The sequence below is a fragment of the Mustela putorius genome, unplaced genomic scaffold (genome assembly GCF_011764305.1).
Source record: "Mustela putorius furo isolate JIRA1106 unplaced genomic scaffold, ASM1176430v1.1 tig00003937_pilon_pilon_pilon, whole genome shotgun sequence".
Lineage (NCBI taxonomy): Eukaryota > Metazoa > Chordata > Mammalia > Carnivora > Mustelidae > Mustela > Mustela putorius.
In genome coordinates, this window is record NW_025422082.1 from 2,602,097 (window position 1) to 2,619,639 (window position 17,543).

Sequence of the window (17,543 nt, forward strand, 5' to 3'; positions counted from 1 at the left end):
GCACTCTCTGCCCCAGACAACTGCACACAAGCACAGCACTTTCTTGGAATTCTAGAAACATGGACATCCCCACACTGAAATGTGCTATATTCCTAGTGCACATCTAAACAGTAGGGAGTTCACCTTCTTTCCAGCTTTGCAAGCATTATAAAGGCACTAGAATTTCATTGGGGATTATCTTTTTAAGTTGCAATAGCAACCTCTTATATTTAAAAAAAAAAAAAATCAAAAAAGACTTCATAGTTGCCAAAAGTGCTCCTTTATTACTAGAGCTTCTAAGCACACACTATCACCAGCCAGACTATCTATCCCTGGAAGACGGGAATACCGATATGAACCCACCTGTTTGCAACCCTCCTGAGGTCACAGGGCTGGTGGGGACAGGAGAAAGTACCAGGGCTTCTGGTTTTTAACTCAATGGTCTTTTTATTGCTGGTCCCTGAGCACAATCCAGACTTCATGCAAGAAGATACATTGCTTTGGGGAAATCTAAGGTCCCCAGAAAATATTTAACTTAGAGCCAGATGGTTTAGAGAAGCAATCTGGTGGAGGAATGGTGCAGAAATGTGGGGGAACCAGAGAATTAGACAAGTACTCTTGGGGTAACCCCATAATGGGTGCTTATATAACCGGGCCATTTCCTCTACCACAGGGGTTTGTTTGCCTTGGGAAGGAGAGCGGAGCAGTATGCTGCTCAGGCCAGCTGCTGTAGATGCCATGTGCTTTACCAAAACAGCTTTAAAAGATGAATGTTATGAGCTCTGGCAGGAGAGGGCTGAGTCACGTAAAGCTCATGGCACTCAGCTCTGCTGCCTGGATTTGAACAGGTTGATCCAGAGATCAAGGGAAAACCAAGGATGCTGGTGGGTAAAAAGCTCCCTGGGGGGCCCCCTGGGGTGCTCAGTGGGTTAAAACCTCTGCCTTCAGCTCAGGTCATGATCTCAGGGTCCTGGGATAGAGGCCCACATCGGCTCTCTGCTCAGCGGGGAGCCTGCTTCCCCCTCCCCACCTCCTTCTGCCTGCCTTTCTGCCTACTTGTGATCTCTGTCTGTCAAATAAATTAAAAAAAAAAAAAAGCTCCCTGAGAAGTGGTTAGGAGTATGGGAATGGGGCAGGGTTTACTCTGTCTCTTTAGTCCTTTGGCCATCAGCATCTCCTTATAGAGTGAGAAACAGAGAGCTTTACGGTCATCCCGGAGACTACCAGAATGGTGCCTTTCCAACACTAATGTGCAGTTCTTGTTAAAAGTGCAGATTCGGAATCAGCAGGTCTGGAGTGAGACCAGAGAGGCTGAGAGTGCTGGCGGGTGGGCCAGACCTCCACTGGAGAAGCAGAAAAATAGAAGATATCCACCCGCCCCCATGCATTCCTCTTATCCCCTTTCCTTAAGACAAATTGGACACATCCCACTCGGAACCACAGGGGGGCACCCAAGCTTACCAGATTACTTGAAAGCTACATCTACCCGGAGGCCTGGGCCCCAGGTATTCCAGACAACCACGTGCTATCCCTTGCCTCTGGTAGCTGGGCAAATTCTGTGGCTGCTGTCCACAGATGGAACAGCAGGAACATGTACCATGAACGACACACTTTAAGGGCCGCCCACTTTCCCTAGCTGACCTCGTGGGATCCCCGCAGTGGAAGTACAAACTCCAGTACCTTCTGTCCGGCCACAAGTGAACCCTGTGATCAGAGACCTAGAAGACATAGCTCCAAGACACAGCAGAGGGGCAGAATGTGAGAAGCCCTCGGGTTACCCATGTACTGATGAAGAGAAGAGAAAAGTATCGCATCCTAAAGGGAAGAGTCCCAGTGGGTTTATACTGAGGCACAAGTGGGGTTTGGAAAGCTCTTTGGTTTCTCTTTGCTTTTATTGGAAAGGAAGGGACCTGTGACACCTCACCTGTGCTTCAGCTTCAGAGGGTCCTCTCATTTACACTGATTTCTCTCAACCGAAGTTAAGGACCATGCACTTCAGAGAACACAGCTCCAAGAGCCTTGGAACTTTTTGTTGTTATTCTCACCAGTGATTAGCAACTAAATCCTTAACACAAAAGGGCTTGTGAGCTTGTCTTTGGGGGCCACAAAGGAAGGAGCAGAGACTGTGTCTGATTCCTTGGGCAGGTCTGGTGATTAGGTGACCTCCAAGTGACAGATTGGGGGGCAGCTACCCCAGGGGTAGTTCTGGCACACAACAGAAAAGAAGTATATAATGGGCCTGGAGCTGGTGTGGACCTGAGAAGGAAACTGAGGAAAGAGATACGTGACCTGGGGTCATGAAAGATCCTCCCCTGCTTCCCCCCACCAGCCCAGTGGCTCCTGGCTGTGGAGGAGGGAGCACAGCAGTCTCTTGAGTTTTCCTCCTAGTCTCACCCTTTCTCCATTAAGTTATTTCACTTCTCTTAGTACAAGGAAGGAGAGCTGGAAAATCACTGAGAAGGGCTTATAATAGAATGTAATAATTATGTTACTTAACATTGACATAACATTTCAAATGTTCTCGTAGGAACCCACACACACGCCATAGAGTGAGACAGAGATATAAATAAGTTAACCAACTCAGAAATTATTTATTGAGCATGTACTCAGTACAGGGGTACCAGAGACACAGCATAAACAAGACAGAAAGTGGTTACTTTCTGATTGGAGACCCTGACAATAAAAAGAGTATGCAAGTAAATAGCTTTGGACAGTGATCCATGCTGTAAGCACTGTGAGGATAGGGTCAGAGAACGCTCTCATAGAGTGGTGAGAAAAGCCTCTGAGAAGATAACAACTGAACTAAGAAGCCAATGACGCAGGGAACTAGCTACTTAACGATCTGGAAAAATGTATCAGGCAGAAGTGACACCGAATGCAAAGACCCTGAGACAAAAACACTGCAAATGTGAGGAGTTGGAAGAAGGCCAGAATGACCAGGCCATTGTTAACAAGACGGAACATGGAGAAGATAAGGTCAGATTTTGTGGCTTCTTGGGCCACAGCAAGAATTTGGAATGTATTCTAAATGCACCCGAAGGCCACTTAAGGATTTTTAAGGAGGGGTGCAATAATCTAATTTACGATTTTAAAATGTTCTGCAGCTATATGGAAAACAAATGATCACAGGGCAAGACAGGAAGCAGGGAAACTAGCTAGGAAAACTAGTTAGGGAAACTACCAGATCCCCACCCCCCCAAATGTGATGTAGCCTGACCAGGGTGTGAACTAGCAGTAGAAATGAAGAGAAGTGGCCAGATTCGTGTATGTATTAAATACAGATTAAATGGGACTTGCAAGTGGATTGCATATAAGGGACTGCTGAGATGCTAAGAATCAAGATAACTCTTGGATTTTTAGCTGAGCAACTGGGTAAAAGGAGGTACTATTTACTGATAAAGGGAGGATGGAGGGAGAACCAAGTGTGAGAAGGATTGGTGGGGGTGTGGACGGGGGGCCTGGACCAGAGAGCTGTTACTCCCACCCAATCAGGCAAAAAAGGAATTGGAAGACTACCACTGCAATTGTGACTCCAAGAACATACCACTGCAGCTGCTATGCCCAGGTCAGGAAGCCCCTGACTCACCATCCCTGCTCAGTACATTCAGGGAGCTTATGATTGAACACTGGAAGGTTGCTGGGAAAACAAAACACCGCACAACACAACATTCCAAGGGTTCGGTTTGCCAGAAGCAACAGTCAAAAGCTTCTGTTTCACTTCTGCCTCCAAAAATCTCCTCCCCGTAAACCTGACTGGCAGAGGCAATCAAGTTATTTCGTACAGAACCCTAGCTGCAAGGAAGTGTGGGTAATGTAGTTTTTAGGTGTCCTACCTCTGCAAACCAGAAGGAAACGCTAGGAGGACCCAGATTGAAAGGAATGCTGAACACCAGTCAGCTCTATCCACAACAGGAAATGATTCACTACCCCCTTCATTTCCACTGCAGGTGGTAGCCCCCAGTCAATATAAACTTCAAACAACCAGTAATCTCAGAATCCAGCAAAAATTTAATCTGGGGGCCTTGACTGGAAGCAAGAGTGAAATCCAATGGAAAACAAAAACCAACATTATCCAATACCGATAATTACTAGGGAAAAGATGGGAACTGGCCTCAGCCGGTCGGGACTGACCTGATCTGACCCAGGGGATTGACTATACCAGTCAGACTGAGCCCAGGGGTCCTAAAGCCCCTTTATCTCACCCCCCCCACCACTTTTCCCAGCAACTGACCCCTCTCAGGAGGCAGTCTATTATTAAGATATTAATTATCTAGATTATTAAGATAATAATCTATTTGTGAATATTGGAACTGTGCCTTCTGAGTGTTTCCATTGTCACCACTATTTGGCGGCTCTTCCCATGAATGTTTCTGGAGGAGAAGAGAACAGACATGAAAACAGGAGGATCACTATTCGGGTTGCTGGTAAAACGCAGGATCAGAGAGCAATGGCCCTTATCCCCTGGAGCAGAAAGCTAGAAAGACAAAAATAAATTCGGTTGACGACGGCCGTTCACTGGAAAGTAAAGAATAATGCAGACATCCTAAGTGTGTGGGGGGGTACCGGGTGCTGGCGCCGTGAAGACCCCTCGGGGGTGTGATGTAACAGCAGTTGCACGGTGGGGATGCGACGGGCATCCAGGGGCAAGTCGAAAAGAGGACACTCGGGAAGAGAGGAATCCACCAGGTGCTGGGTTCTGGGCGGGCATAGGTCCCGGCCCCCCTCCCGAAGCCCTCACCAAGCCAACAAGCAGCAAGCAGCCCCAACTCCCGCTCCAGCGCCCGCCCGCCCGCCCGAGCCAGCGCGGCCCCTTTAAAAACCATGTAAACAAAGCTTTGTTCCCCCGGCTCCCCCTCCCTTCGCGCTCCCCCGGCCCGCTCCTTCTTCCCACCCCCCGCGTCTCCGGGCCGCTGACGTTGCCCGCGCCTTTACGCCGTCCCAACGGCGCTGCGCATTCTCCAACCGCGGCCCCAGCCGCCGGGGCCTGCGCAGCCGAGCAGCGCTACGCCGTGAGCGTAGCGCGACGAGCCCCCAGCGCGCAGGCGCAGCGGCGACGGCGGCGGCGGCGGCAGCGGCCCCGGCCGAGGTGCGCGCTGGGGGGGAGGGGGGGCCGGAGAGGAGCATGAATGGAGCAAAATGGCGGATCATGTGCAGGTGAGAGGAGCCGCGGGGGGGAGGCGGCGGCCGCGGAGAGTGGGGAGTGGGGGGAGCACGCGGCCCAAAGGGCTCGAGCCGGCTCGGGGCTCGCCAGGCCCGCGCCAACGCCACTCGGGGCTCCGGAGCCGCCGCCCGTCCCGGAGCTCCGGGGCCTTTCCCGCCTCCCGGGCCGGGGGCCTCCTCCATCCCCTCCCACCCGGTCCCACGCCTCTCGCGCGGGGATGGAGGTGCAGGAATCCGTGCCCCGGCGCGCACAGCTTACATCGCTTATCAGTCACTGTCTTTCCGCTGGAAGGAGGCCTTCCGCAAGTCCTCTTGCCCCCCAAGACGGGGAAGGGAGGGAGACCCTCTTGTCGGCTCTGTCCTGAGGGGTCTGCCCCATTACACCCTCCAGCTCTACACAAATAACAAAAAGAAAACCTCACACTGGTAAACCTCGCTCTCCCGAGTATTTCCCGCCGCCTTCCTCTTCACGCCCCCGAATACAAGAGGACACCCCCCCCCCCCCCGAACTAGCCTCCTTCCCCCTCCCACGGATGCGCCCTTCACTCCCACACTCCCAGTCGCATAGCCTATGGGGCCGAGCTCCCCAGTCCTCCAAAATGGGTGCTCAGGCCTGGGCCCGCCCTCCCTCCTGTCCCCCTATCCACAGTGAAGGAGTTGAGTGCCCACACCTCCTGTGAAACGCGGGGTGGAGGGGGGTGTGTCTGAAATGAGAGATTCAGTGTTGGGTGCGGACGTCGCTCTGGAGGGTCTTGATCCCACGCAGGAGCTGCCCCAGGCGTTCTTTGGGCCCAAGCCACTTTTCTTCAAAGACATGGCACGGGCCCTGCGAAGGGACAGCCCACACCAGACCTAGTAGTAGCTGAAGGAGTGCAGGGTTATTTCTTGCAAACTCGATAAAGTTTTCCCTCCCTGTGCTCTAGATGGATTCTTTTTATGACAGTTAGTGATATTAATCTGTTGTCAGAAGCTTTCAGATTTTCTAGGTAACTGCACAGATTTTGTGTTGTGGGAAGTACAGAGAGCATAAGAAGTGTCACCTTATTTTGCATACTATATAGTATCATTTCTCAAGTAAAAAGAATGATCTTATTCCTGATATGTGTACAAGAAGCTAGAGTGTTGTGACTTCTCTCAGTTGTTTAATTGGGAAAGAAGGCACTAATTTTCAGGCCCAGAGATCAGTGGAGTATATCTTTGGAGTATGAGGGACAAGTTATCAGGACAGAATTATAAAAAATTTAACTGCAGGTGGAACACCCCATGATTTGTGTTTTAAAGCCAATATCATGACCTAATTCAAAAATAGCAGTAAAACTTGATACAAGGTGATACTAGTAGTAATAGTGTAGCACCTTGAGTTTTATAGCAGCCATTTCTAAGAAACATGAATGATTTTATGTGATTTGAAAAAAATTCTTCCATCCTCAAAGAGTAAGTAGATAAGAATTATTTCTCTAAGGCAAACCAAAGCGCAAAATGATACGAGATTTACGGAAGATAAAGCTAAGGGGACCAAAAGCATTTTGACTCTGGGTCTAGTCTTTTCTACTGGGGAAAAAATAGCATCCTTGAGCATTCCAAATTATGGTTTGAATGGATAATCTTTCTGACTGATGGTTTGGAAAGCAAAGGATGTGTTGTTTACCTTTCCGAATATACATTTGTTCTGCGTCCTGTAAGGACTGTCTCTGAATGTAGTCTCTCCCATACCTTGAACCCAAAAGGCTGTCATTTCTCACAAGAGAAAAGTCAAGCCTCATCAAAGTAATTAATCTTCGTAGCACTTTGGGGTCAAAGGAGGGTCTACTGTATTTTTAAGAAGGTGATATTTTTCTCCCACCTACCCAAGAGTAAAAATCTACCAAAGTTAGGAATTTACTAACTTTTTGAAAAAAGAGGAGTATGTCAGCCAGTGTTTTATCTTACTTTTAAGAGCTGTAGTGTGTTCTTTGAATTAGCAGCCTTTATTGCAAAAGAGTAAATTCGTGAGGGAATTTTTTTCTCTTTAGATAGAATGGGGCATGTTGCTTTTCTTTGTTAGACCTCTAAATTAGTTTTAGTATTTGAAACTTACTGATTTTTCCCTGGTGCTTCACTGTAACAGAAAAGCTTCCCAAGACAATGCTCTCTCCCCAGTATGGAATGAGTAATTAAAAGGATTAAAGAAAAATGTGAAGTTGGTTGAGGGGTGATACTTTTCTCATAATACTACTTGAACATGAAGTTTAAAAAGGAGTCTGTGAACAGATTCTAGACAGTGATTATTTGAAAGTTTCATATGTATTACTAAACAGTTGAGTCATTTTTGTGTCTAGTACTTTTCTGAACCACCAGGGTGAGCAGTTTTGTTTTTGTTTTTGTTTTTTGTTTTTTTTGTTTTTTGGTTTTTTTTTTTACTGACACTAAGCGAGTGTCATATGATTCTCCGTCTGAAGTACTGAGCATTTCTTCTGATATGTGTTTTATGGAAGACTTAAATGTTACAAAGCGTTAGTAATGGGAGAATTACAACATTTGCTCTTTCAGCTCTGTCATTGTCATAGTCAAGCCTCTTTAGAAGAGTGGCTGTATGCAACTTAACTTACAGTGGTGGGTCTCTTGTTCCTAGATGACCTTATCTAACACTCTCCATGCCGGCAGTGATTACAGAACATTGACTGTTAAAAAAAAAAATCAAACTCATTTTGTATTTATCTTCAGTTGCTCCCCTTCCTTTTTTTTTTTTTTTTTAATATGTAAAGTTAGATGAAGTTAGTGAGGATTCCGTATCTTCAGTTACTGACTAGTTACTGCAAAGAGAAGACAATTCTTAGTGTACAATGGTAATGAAAAAAATTAAGAAGAATCAGATGTTAGCTTTAAAAGTGCTAGCTGGTGTTCAGTGCTAACTGGTGTTCAGAATCTTGAAGGAAAAGAAAAGAGCATATAATATTATATATAATAATATATGTTACTTAATTTTTAAGTATATAAGTGTACTAACTATATAATTATTATAAGTTAATAATATACATGGAGGATAGTTCTGGGGTTTTGTCAAGATTTATTATGTTTTTAGGCTGGGTCTTACACGGAATCTTTAAGTATTATTAACTGTGCTCTGCATTATGTCTGTAACAACAGAAGATACGGTTTTCAAATAGTCGTATTTTATTTTAATATAAGGTACAGTAATTAAATATTGACCATTGATGTAACTTTAGGGAATCACATAGAAGAATCTTTACAATTGGCAGGTTAAAATTTAAGAGTGCAAAAGTTTAGCCTGATTATGGTAAAACTGATAGTTGTATTTTCAGCTTTCAAAAATATGTAAGGAAATGATTGGAGCTATGGGTAGTCCATTTTGAGAAGAGAGTTCTGTACAACTTTCGAGAATTTTAAGTGGAAAAACTCAGTAAGTTTTGCAACTATTTTTCAGTCATATCATAATGCTTAATGTGTACAAGGCCATTTGCTGTACTGTGCACTGTAAAGAATTCAGAGCTGAGAAAGACACAGGAGCCAGACTGCTGAAATGTTAAATTTCTGCTGCTCTCTTTGGGCAGGCTTCCAAAGTGCACATGTAAGAACTAATATATTGATTTCAAAACATGCTACATTTGTGTTGGATGATACTGATATAGCTATACTCCCTCATTCACCCCATCTTCCTCTTCTCTGGGTTTATATAAGTGATATGTCTATATTTTGGAAGAACATATTTATATTTACTTACTACTCTGACTTTGGTACATTTTGTCTTGTGAGAAAAGCCTTCAGAAAAATGAAGGTATACATGTGATATCATTCAAACACTTACGCAGTAAAACACAAAACATGTTATAATGGAATCTCTAATTTAGATGAGGTAGGAGAAAGAAGCATTGAGACGATCCCTATTCTGTATCTTACAGAGAAACTAAATTCCATTTGATGCAGAAGTTGGTGTTCATAATCTCCAGCTATATTTTCTTTTTTCTTGGCTAGATTTTTGTTTTTGTTTTAAGATTTTATTTATTTATTTGAGAGAAAATGAGAATGTGTGTGTGCACCAGTGAGTGGTGAGAGCAGAGGGAGAGGGAGAAGCGGACTCCCTGTTGAGCAGGGAGCGAGAGGTGGAGCTCCATCCCAGGACCCTCAAATCAGGGTCAGAGCTGAAAGCATACACTTAACCAGCTGAGCCACCCAGGTGCCCCTCTTGGTTGAGTTTTGAAGGCCTTTCAAGAAGGAAATATTGCCAATTTAAACCAATAAGCTAATGTCTCAGGTACAATTACTGAGCTTTCTTTTTCTTTGCTTACTTCATTATATATAAGGAAGGTAGTGTTTAGAAATTGCATCATCTTTGTCTTAACCACCAAACATACAGAATCCCACAGAATTTCTCAGAGTCAGAATCAGGAACTGGCTTACCTAGACTATGCATTCTAGTTTAGGGTCTTTCCACTTCAGGGTCTTTCATATGCAGTCAGGCTGGCAGCTGGGGCTACAGTCTCTCACAGCTTGACTGAGGATGGTGAATCTGTCCCAGTAAGTTACTTGGACGTGGCTGGACTGAGGGCCACTGTGCCTTGTTGACTCCTTCGCAGAGAGGTTTCGCAGGGATCTCCTAGTATATAATTTTGAAGTATTTATTTTTTACATTGTATAATGATGTCTGCTTTGTATAAGTGACCCATCTTTGTTACTGTTTTTTTTTTTAGACCTTTTAGTGAAATATACCTTTAGACAGGTACAAAAACCATGTGTTCAGCTTGATGAGTTTTCACAAAGCAAGTGCTTATGTAGCTAGCATCCAAATCCATAATATAATCAGTGCCTCAGAAGTCCCTCTGATGCCCCTCCCCAATAACTACCCATCCATCCTTCCTCCTAAGGGTAGCTACTGTGCTGTCATTTCATTTTTGAGTATACTTTTAGAAGTAAGGCTGAGTAAGACCTATCTATGAGAGCTTGAACTTCAAAGCCAAGGAAGACAGTATTAGAGCAGTGGTTCTTCAGTTTTTGGGGGGGAGTTTGATGTTGTGTGTGTGTGTGTGTGTGTGTGTGTGCTTAGAATGTGATGGAAGCTGTATGCTCTCCAGGAAGGAAAAGCATACCTGCACAAAAATTTGCCTACAGTTTCAGGTCATTCATGAACTTTAGAACTAAAATTTAAAGATAACATTTCTTTCTAGATGAAAATGCTCACCGCATTTTTTGAGAAACTAATTTGTGTTTCCCTTTTCACCCACGTGGAAGGGTAGTTCAGGATCATAATATGTGTTCCTGAAGAGTTACATGCAGATTGAGTTTTTAAATGTTGAATTCTTGAGACTGATTAATAGAGACCATTAAGCATCTGCTAATGCCCTTTCTTAGTGCTGTAGAAACACATGGAAGGAAGTACAATATGTGATGTCTTATTTTCGGGGGCCGTGCACTTTAATTGGGGAGATAAAAAGCCTGGGTTATTGAGTTGTGAATTTATAATGAGACCATGGTTTTCTCAACATGTCAGTGAATGAGGGAACTATTACTCCCATTGCTCCCCACCCCCCGCCATTCCAGTACATGTGAGTTCATACCTCACATTTATAGTGACTCACTATAGCAGGGAATTCTCAGTGGAATGAGATGGAAGAGGGGCGCAGATCTTGGGGAAAGGAAGAGAATTGTCAAAAACTGGGTCCTAAAGTATGTCAGATTTGCATCCCTGGCCCTTACCTCTTCATAAACATTCATGCGCACTCACATAAAGACATACACACTCACACTCTTACTACTATAAATGGAAATTGAGAGAAGGCAGAAATGGAAACTTTATGCTAACATTAATTGGACTTTCAGCTGCTTGCCACTTTACATGGTCTCATTTAATGCTCACAGCAACTCTCTAAGGTAGATATTAAAGAGATCATAGTCAGTGAATTTTCCTTGATATAGTCTGATGAAAGGACCTGGTGTCTCTGGAAGACTGGAGAACTGTTGGAAGCTTTAGGTGATGATTGTGATGGTAGTTACTGTCAAACTTAACTGGTGTGGGATCTTGGTTGGGGGAGGGGAAAGGGAGATGCCAACTTTTATTGAGCATCTGTTAGCCAGGCATCCTGCTAAGTCCTTTTATGCCATTTCATTGGGCAACTCATCTAGTCTCTTTAAGCTTGGATTAGGTGATCTGTTAAGTCTTTTACACTTTGAGCATTCTGGCTGGAATTTCCAGTTGTCTCCCTTACTATTCTCTCCCAAATAAACTGCCCTGTTCTTAATACATACTTAATACTGTCCTGAATTTTCCTAAAACATTTGTGCTTATACTAATATTTCCATTTCATCTCTCTTAAATATAATAGATAGAGGTCTGTTATACAGAATATATAAACAGACAGAGGTCACAAGTAGGCAGAGAGAAGGGGGAAGCAGGCTCCCTGCTGAGCAGAGAGTCCAATTGGGGGCTCGATGCGGGGCTCGATCCCAGGACCCTGAGATCATGACCTGAGCCAAAGGCAGAGGCTTAATCCAATGAGCTGCCCAGGCACCCCAGGCATTCATCTCTTGATCTCAGCTCAGCTCAGGTCTTGATAGTGAGTTCAAGCCCCACATTGAGGCCCAGCATGGAGCCCACTTTAAAAAAAGAAAAAGAAGTCCCAGGATTTAAACCTGTCTTAGAGACAGATTAGTTAGATGAAAAACAGTTAGAATGCTTTCTTACAAATACCTTGGCAAACAGATGAATGAAATATCCCTTGTGTGACTTCAGGAAGTTGTAATCTTATAGCTATAGTGGTCTTTTTAATGTTTAAGTGTATGAACTTATGTGGGACACAAATACTGATCTCTTTGGTACTTTGTATGGTAAGGTATGATATGTGAAATATGTAGTCTCTAAATTGAGAGTTATGCTAGACATTTGCCAAAAAGCTTGAGTCACTTGTACAGTTAAAATTGTTGTGTTTAAGGCCAGAGAAGGAAAACAGTGTTTTTTAAAGTGTATTTTTCAATTCTCTTTAGAATTCTTTGCGGAGTTTTGAAAGCATTTATCATTTTAAAAGGCAAAAACCATTTCAGGGCTTGGGTTCTTAACCTCATTCATCTCCACTGACTCCTGATTTTGGTGTTTTATTTCTCTCTTCCAAAAGGACATTGTCTAAGTCAAGCATGAAATTAATTTGACTATACGAAGCTGTAACACAGTTTTCTCTGAGAAGAATCTGGGAAGCCATATGTATATTTCACGTACCTGTAATTGGGTGAAAAAAAATTCATCCAAATTTTACCCAAGGTATAGCCACAAATTATTTAGAATATTATTTGTTTTGTGTTAGTAGGTGATTTTGTTGTTGTTGTTGTTGTTGTTGTTGAAATCATCAGCTTGTCATTGACCCATCTGAGGACTCCTTGTAAGGTTTGTCAAAAACTAGTCTGAGGAATACCTAAGAATTTGAAAGAATAGATAAAACTTCCTGGGAAATGGGACCTTGTTTTCTTTATTAATAGTTTGAACTGATAATGTTGTGCCGTAGATGAGCAAGTTTTATCAAGCTTTCCAAAGATCTATAGTGAAATGCTTTTAAATAAATTGAACTTGAGTAACAGGTTGTATTTAAAATAAAGACATTATCCCGAAGGCATTACAAATGAAAACCTATTGTAATATAAGGATTGCTTACTAATTCTTGGAATTCCACATTGTAGTCTAATTTAAAATCCATGTTCCAAACAGGGAGATAAGAGTGTTATAAAAAGGAAAGGTGTGTAAGTTCACAGAATTCCTAAAACCTTTCCTCAGAGCTCTTTGATTTAGGTATCCTCAAGGTATCAGGAGCACATTTCCAATAAGAAGTGATAGTGTGAGACTTCAAACTAACTTTGCATCTATCCCTTGCTTTCCCACTTTCTCAAATTTAAATAGCGCTTTTTAAAAAAAGTGAATATGTCAATTCGTAAAGATTGCTGCATGTAATACTGATGCCATTGGAATCAGATTTTCCTTTAAATCATCTTTATGTGCACAGTAAATTGCATCCATTTAAGATGTACAATTGAACAGACACATACCTGTGACTCCATCACCATGAACGAAATACAAAAATAGTTCCTCTAACTCGACCATCTATCCTTCCCTCAGCACCTGATCTGCTTTCTGTTACCATAAATTAGTTTTCATTTCCTGGAATTTTATGCAGTAGACTTACTGTGTACTCTTGTTTTTTTCTTTCTTTTACTCAGCATGTGATTTTGAGATTCATTCATTTTGTAGGGTAGTATTAGTAGTTGGCTATTTTTATTACTGAATAGTATTCCATTGTATGAATGCATGTATCACATTTTATATATGCATCACACCTTGGAGGGATACTTGGGTTGTTTCCAGTTTTAAGTCACTGTGAAAAAGGTCTGTAAATATGCAAATGAAAGTCTTTGTGCAGACAGAAATTTCCATTTTTCTTGAGTTAGGTACCTAGGAAAAGAATGGCTGGGTCTTATGGTATATTTAACTGTTTGTTTGTTTGTTTATTTAGTGAGGGCTGGGGAGGGGCACAGGGAGAGAAAATCAAGCACCCAACACCAAGCCCAATGTGGGGCTTGATCTCACAACCCTGATATCATGACCTGAGCTGAAATCAAGAGTTGGACACTTGGGGGGCGCCTGGGTGGCTCAGTGGGTTAAGCCTCTGCCTTCGCCTCAGGTCATGATCTCAGTGTCCTAGGATCGAGCCCCACATCGGGCTCTCTGCTCAGCGGGGAGCCTGCTTCCCTTCTTCTCTCTCTGCCTGCCTCTCTGCCTACTTGTGATCTTTCTTGTCAAATAAATAAATAAAATCTAAAAAAAAAAAAAAAGAATTGGACACTTGGGCGCCTGGGTGGCTCAGTGGGTTAAAGACTCTGCCTTCTGCTCAGGTCCTGGTCCCAGAGTCTTGGGTTCAAGCCGTGCATCAGGCTCTCTGCTTATCGGGGAGCCTGCTTCCACCTCTCTCTGTGCCTCCTTCTCTGCCTACTTGTGATCTGTCAAATAAATAAATAAAATCTTTAAAAAAAAAAACAAAGAGGAATTGGACACTTAAGTGACTGAACCACCCCAGCACCCCAGTATACTTAACATTTTTTTAAAGAAACTGTAGGTTTTCTTTTTCTTTTTCTTTTTTTTAAGATTTTATTTATTTGACTGAGATCACAAATAGGCAGAGAGGTGGGGGTGGGGTGGGGTGGGTGGGGGAAGCAGGCTCCCTGCTGAGCAGAGAGCCTGATGTGGGGCTTGATCAATTGTAGGACCCGGGGATCATGACCTGAGCTGAAGGCAGAAACTCAACCCACTGAGCCACCCAGGCGCCCCAAGAAACTGTCAGTTTTCTTAAGCAACTGTATCATTTACTTTCTCACCTGTACTGTATAAGAATGCCACATTACATATCTTCATCAACCTTTGATATTACAATTCTAGTGGGATCTATGGTTTTAGCTAGCATTTCCTCTATGACTATGGGGTTGAGTATCTCCTCATGTGCTCACTGACTTTTCATGTATTTTAGAGGTTTGCAAACCAGGCTGGAGGTTTGGCCCCTCAGCCTGTTTTGGTATGGCCTGATAACTAAGAACAGTTTTTAACTTTTTTTTTGATGGTTGAAAAAAAAACCTAAGAGGGACGCCTGGGTGGCTCAGTTGGTTGGACGACTGCCTTTGGCTCAGGTCATGATCCCGGAGTCCTGGGATCGAGTCCCGCATCGGGCTCCCAGCTCCATGGGGAGTCTGCTTCTCCCTCTGACCTTCTCCTCACTCATGCTCTCTCACTGTCTCTCTCTCAAATAAATAAATAAAATCTTAAAAAAAAAAAAAAAAAAAAAAACCTAAAAGTAATATTTCATGGCACACAATAATTATATGAAATTTGAATTTCGGTGTTCTTAAATAAAAGTTTCATCAGAACATAGCCAGCCATACAAGTTCCTTAACAAATTGGCCATGGCTACTTTTATGCTGCAGTGTCAGAGTTGAATAGTTGCAACAGAGACCTTTTGGCTTACTGGCCCACAAATCCTAAAATACTATCTGGCACTTTACCAAAAAGTTTTGCAGACTTTCGGGGTATTTGTCCCTTTAGATCTATTGCCTGACTTTTGGGTAGGGGAGGAAACAGCCCAGCATGGTTCTAACCCAAACCCTGTTTGATAGGAACCAAATCAGGCTATACGTTTTTGTTGACTGTGGCATTCTCAGATCTCTACTGCACTGGCCAAAATGGTAACTGCTAACCACATGTTGCTATTTAAAATTAATTAACTTAAAAATTTAGTTCTTTAGTCACACTGACCACATTTCCATTACCCATTAGGGTCATATGGCTAGTGACTACCAGATTGCACAGTGCAGGTAAAATACTTCTTTTATCACAGAAACCTTGATTGGACAGTGCTACTCTGGAATTAAAAACTTACACCAACTGAGCCAGAGGAATGGAAGCAGAAGTGGAACATGGGCTATAGAATTACTTTTCTGGGTGCCTATAAAAGTAAGCTAGATCTTCATTCTCCTAGGTATATAGACGAATGCAAATGCCTATTTTAAGGTGTTTAGTTAAGATTACTTACTGTTTATACCATGAACCTATGATACGTTCTGTTCTCTTAGTCAAATAAGGAGAGGAAGCAGTCAACTCATAAAAAAAATTCAGAATTTTACTGGTAGGAAATAGTGTCTTAAGGACTTTAACAGTGGCACAGTTAGTTAGGATTGCGACTCTTGGTGTCGTCTCAGGTCGCAAAATCTGCTTGAAACTCTCTCTCCTCTGCACCTTCCCCTGTATATGCATTCTCTCTCTCTCAAATAAATCTTTAAAAAGAAAAGAGGGGTATCTGGGTGGCTCAGTCGTTAAGCATCTGCCTTTGGCTCACGTCATGATCCCAGGATACCGGGATCGAGCCCTACATTGGTTTCCCTGCTCTGCGGGAAACCTCCTTCTCCCTCTCCCATTACCGCTGCCCCTGCTTGTGTTCCCTCTCTCACTGTGTCTCTCTCTGTCAAATAAATAAATAAAATATTTAAATAAATAGGAAAGGACCTGGAAATATTTTAAGTTAAAATGGTTGAGAGAGCTTAGATAGCTTATTTTAAGATAGAACTAAAAACTAAAAACTGTTCTTTGTGATTCTGCTCCTGGGCAGGCAAAACTGATTATGAATAGTGAACTGGAGGTCAATAAATATATTACCAAGTGGTTATCCTCTTCTTTGGCAAAAAAAGAAAGAAAGAAAGAAAGAAAGAAAATTATGTAATTATTATACCTGATGAACTATCTTGTTTTTATTTTAAGATCACAAGTAGGCAGAGGCAGGCAGAGAGAGAGAGGGGAAGCAGGCTCCCTGCTGAGCAGAGAGCCTGATGCAGGGCTCGATCCCAGGACCTTGAAATCATGACCTGAGCTGAAGGCAGAGACTTAACCCACTGAGACCCCCAGGTGCCCCTAATTATCTTGTTCATAACAGAGGGATGTTTATAGGTTTTTGTGATTGGTCATGTCAGTATGATCTATCCTAGAAATAAATGTTTTGCTGAAGTAAGAATCTAAATGTACCAGCTCACACTGAGAAAGTGGCATATGGGTGTTCTGTTGATGTTCTTGTATGTAGACCTAAGGAAATATGTAACACAGGGTATTTTGGAGGCTTCCAGAAAGATACATTTTTAAACAGCGTTTGTCCTATGTCGTTTCAGACATAGTTCTTGTCAGATTCTTTTGACCTGATGTGTCTCCTAGTACCCTAAATGTGTCCCCTGTTTGCTCTTTGACAGAATATTGTTGTTTAGAATAGTATCATCCTCTTGGTGAATTGGTAAGACAGGAGAAATGACAATTAAAATACACAGATGAGTAAACATTACTTCATTTGACTGCTAATTTTTTATTGTGCGCTGTGTGCCAGGTAGTGGCTATATAAAGGCGAATAAGGTACAACATCTACACGCAAGGACCATAGTGGCTAGAAATGTGTGCCAGTGAGGGAAGTAAAGAGATGTAGGTAGGACACATGCATGCATAGAGCACAATGAGATACACCTCAGTCTTCCCTTGGAGAGCCAGAAAAGTTCTTTCTTTCTTTAGTTTATTTACTTTAGAGAGAGAGAGAACACAAGTGGGAGGGGGAGAGGGAGAGAAAATGTCAGCAGACTCCACGCTCACAGGGCTCTATCTCACAACCTGATCAGAAACCAAGAATCCTGTGCTTAACCAACTGTGCCACCCAGGCACCCCCAAGCCAGGAAAGTGTTCTAAAATGGTGAGTACTTAAGCCAGATCTAAAAAGACATAGTGTTCTCTAGGTCAATAAGCCTACTAAGCAGAGAGATACTAAGGTAAGGAAAGCTGTATCTGTTCATGGAACATTCCAGGGAATTGAAAACAAATATTGCTGCTGTATAGAAACTAAAGAGGAGCAAGGTGTGAG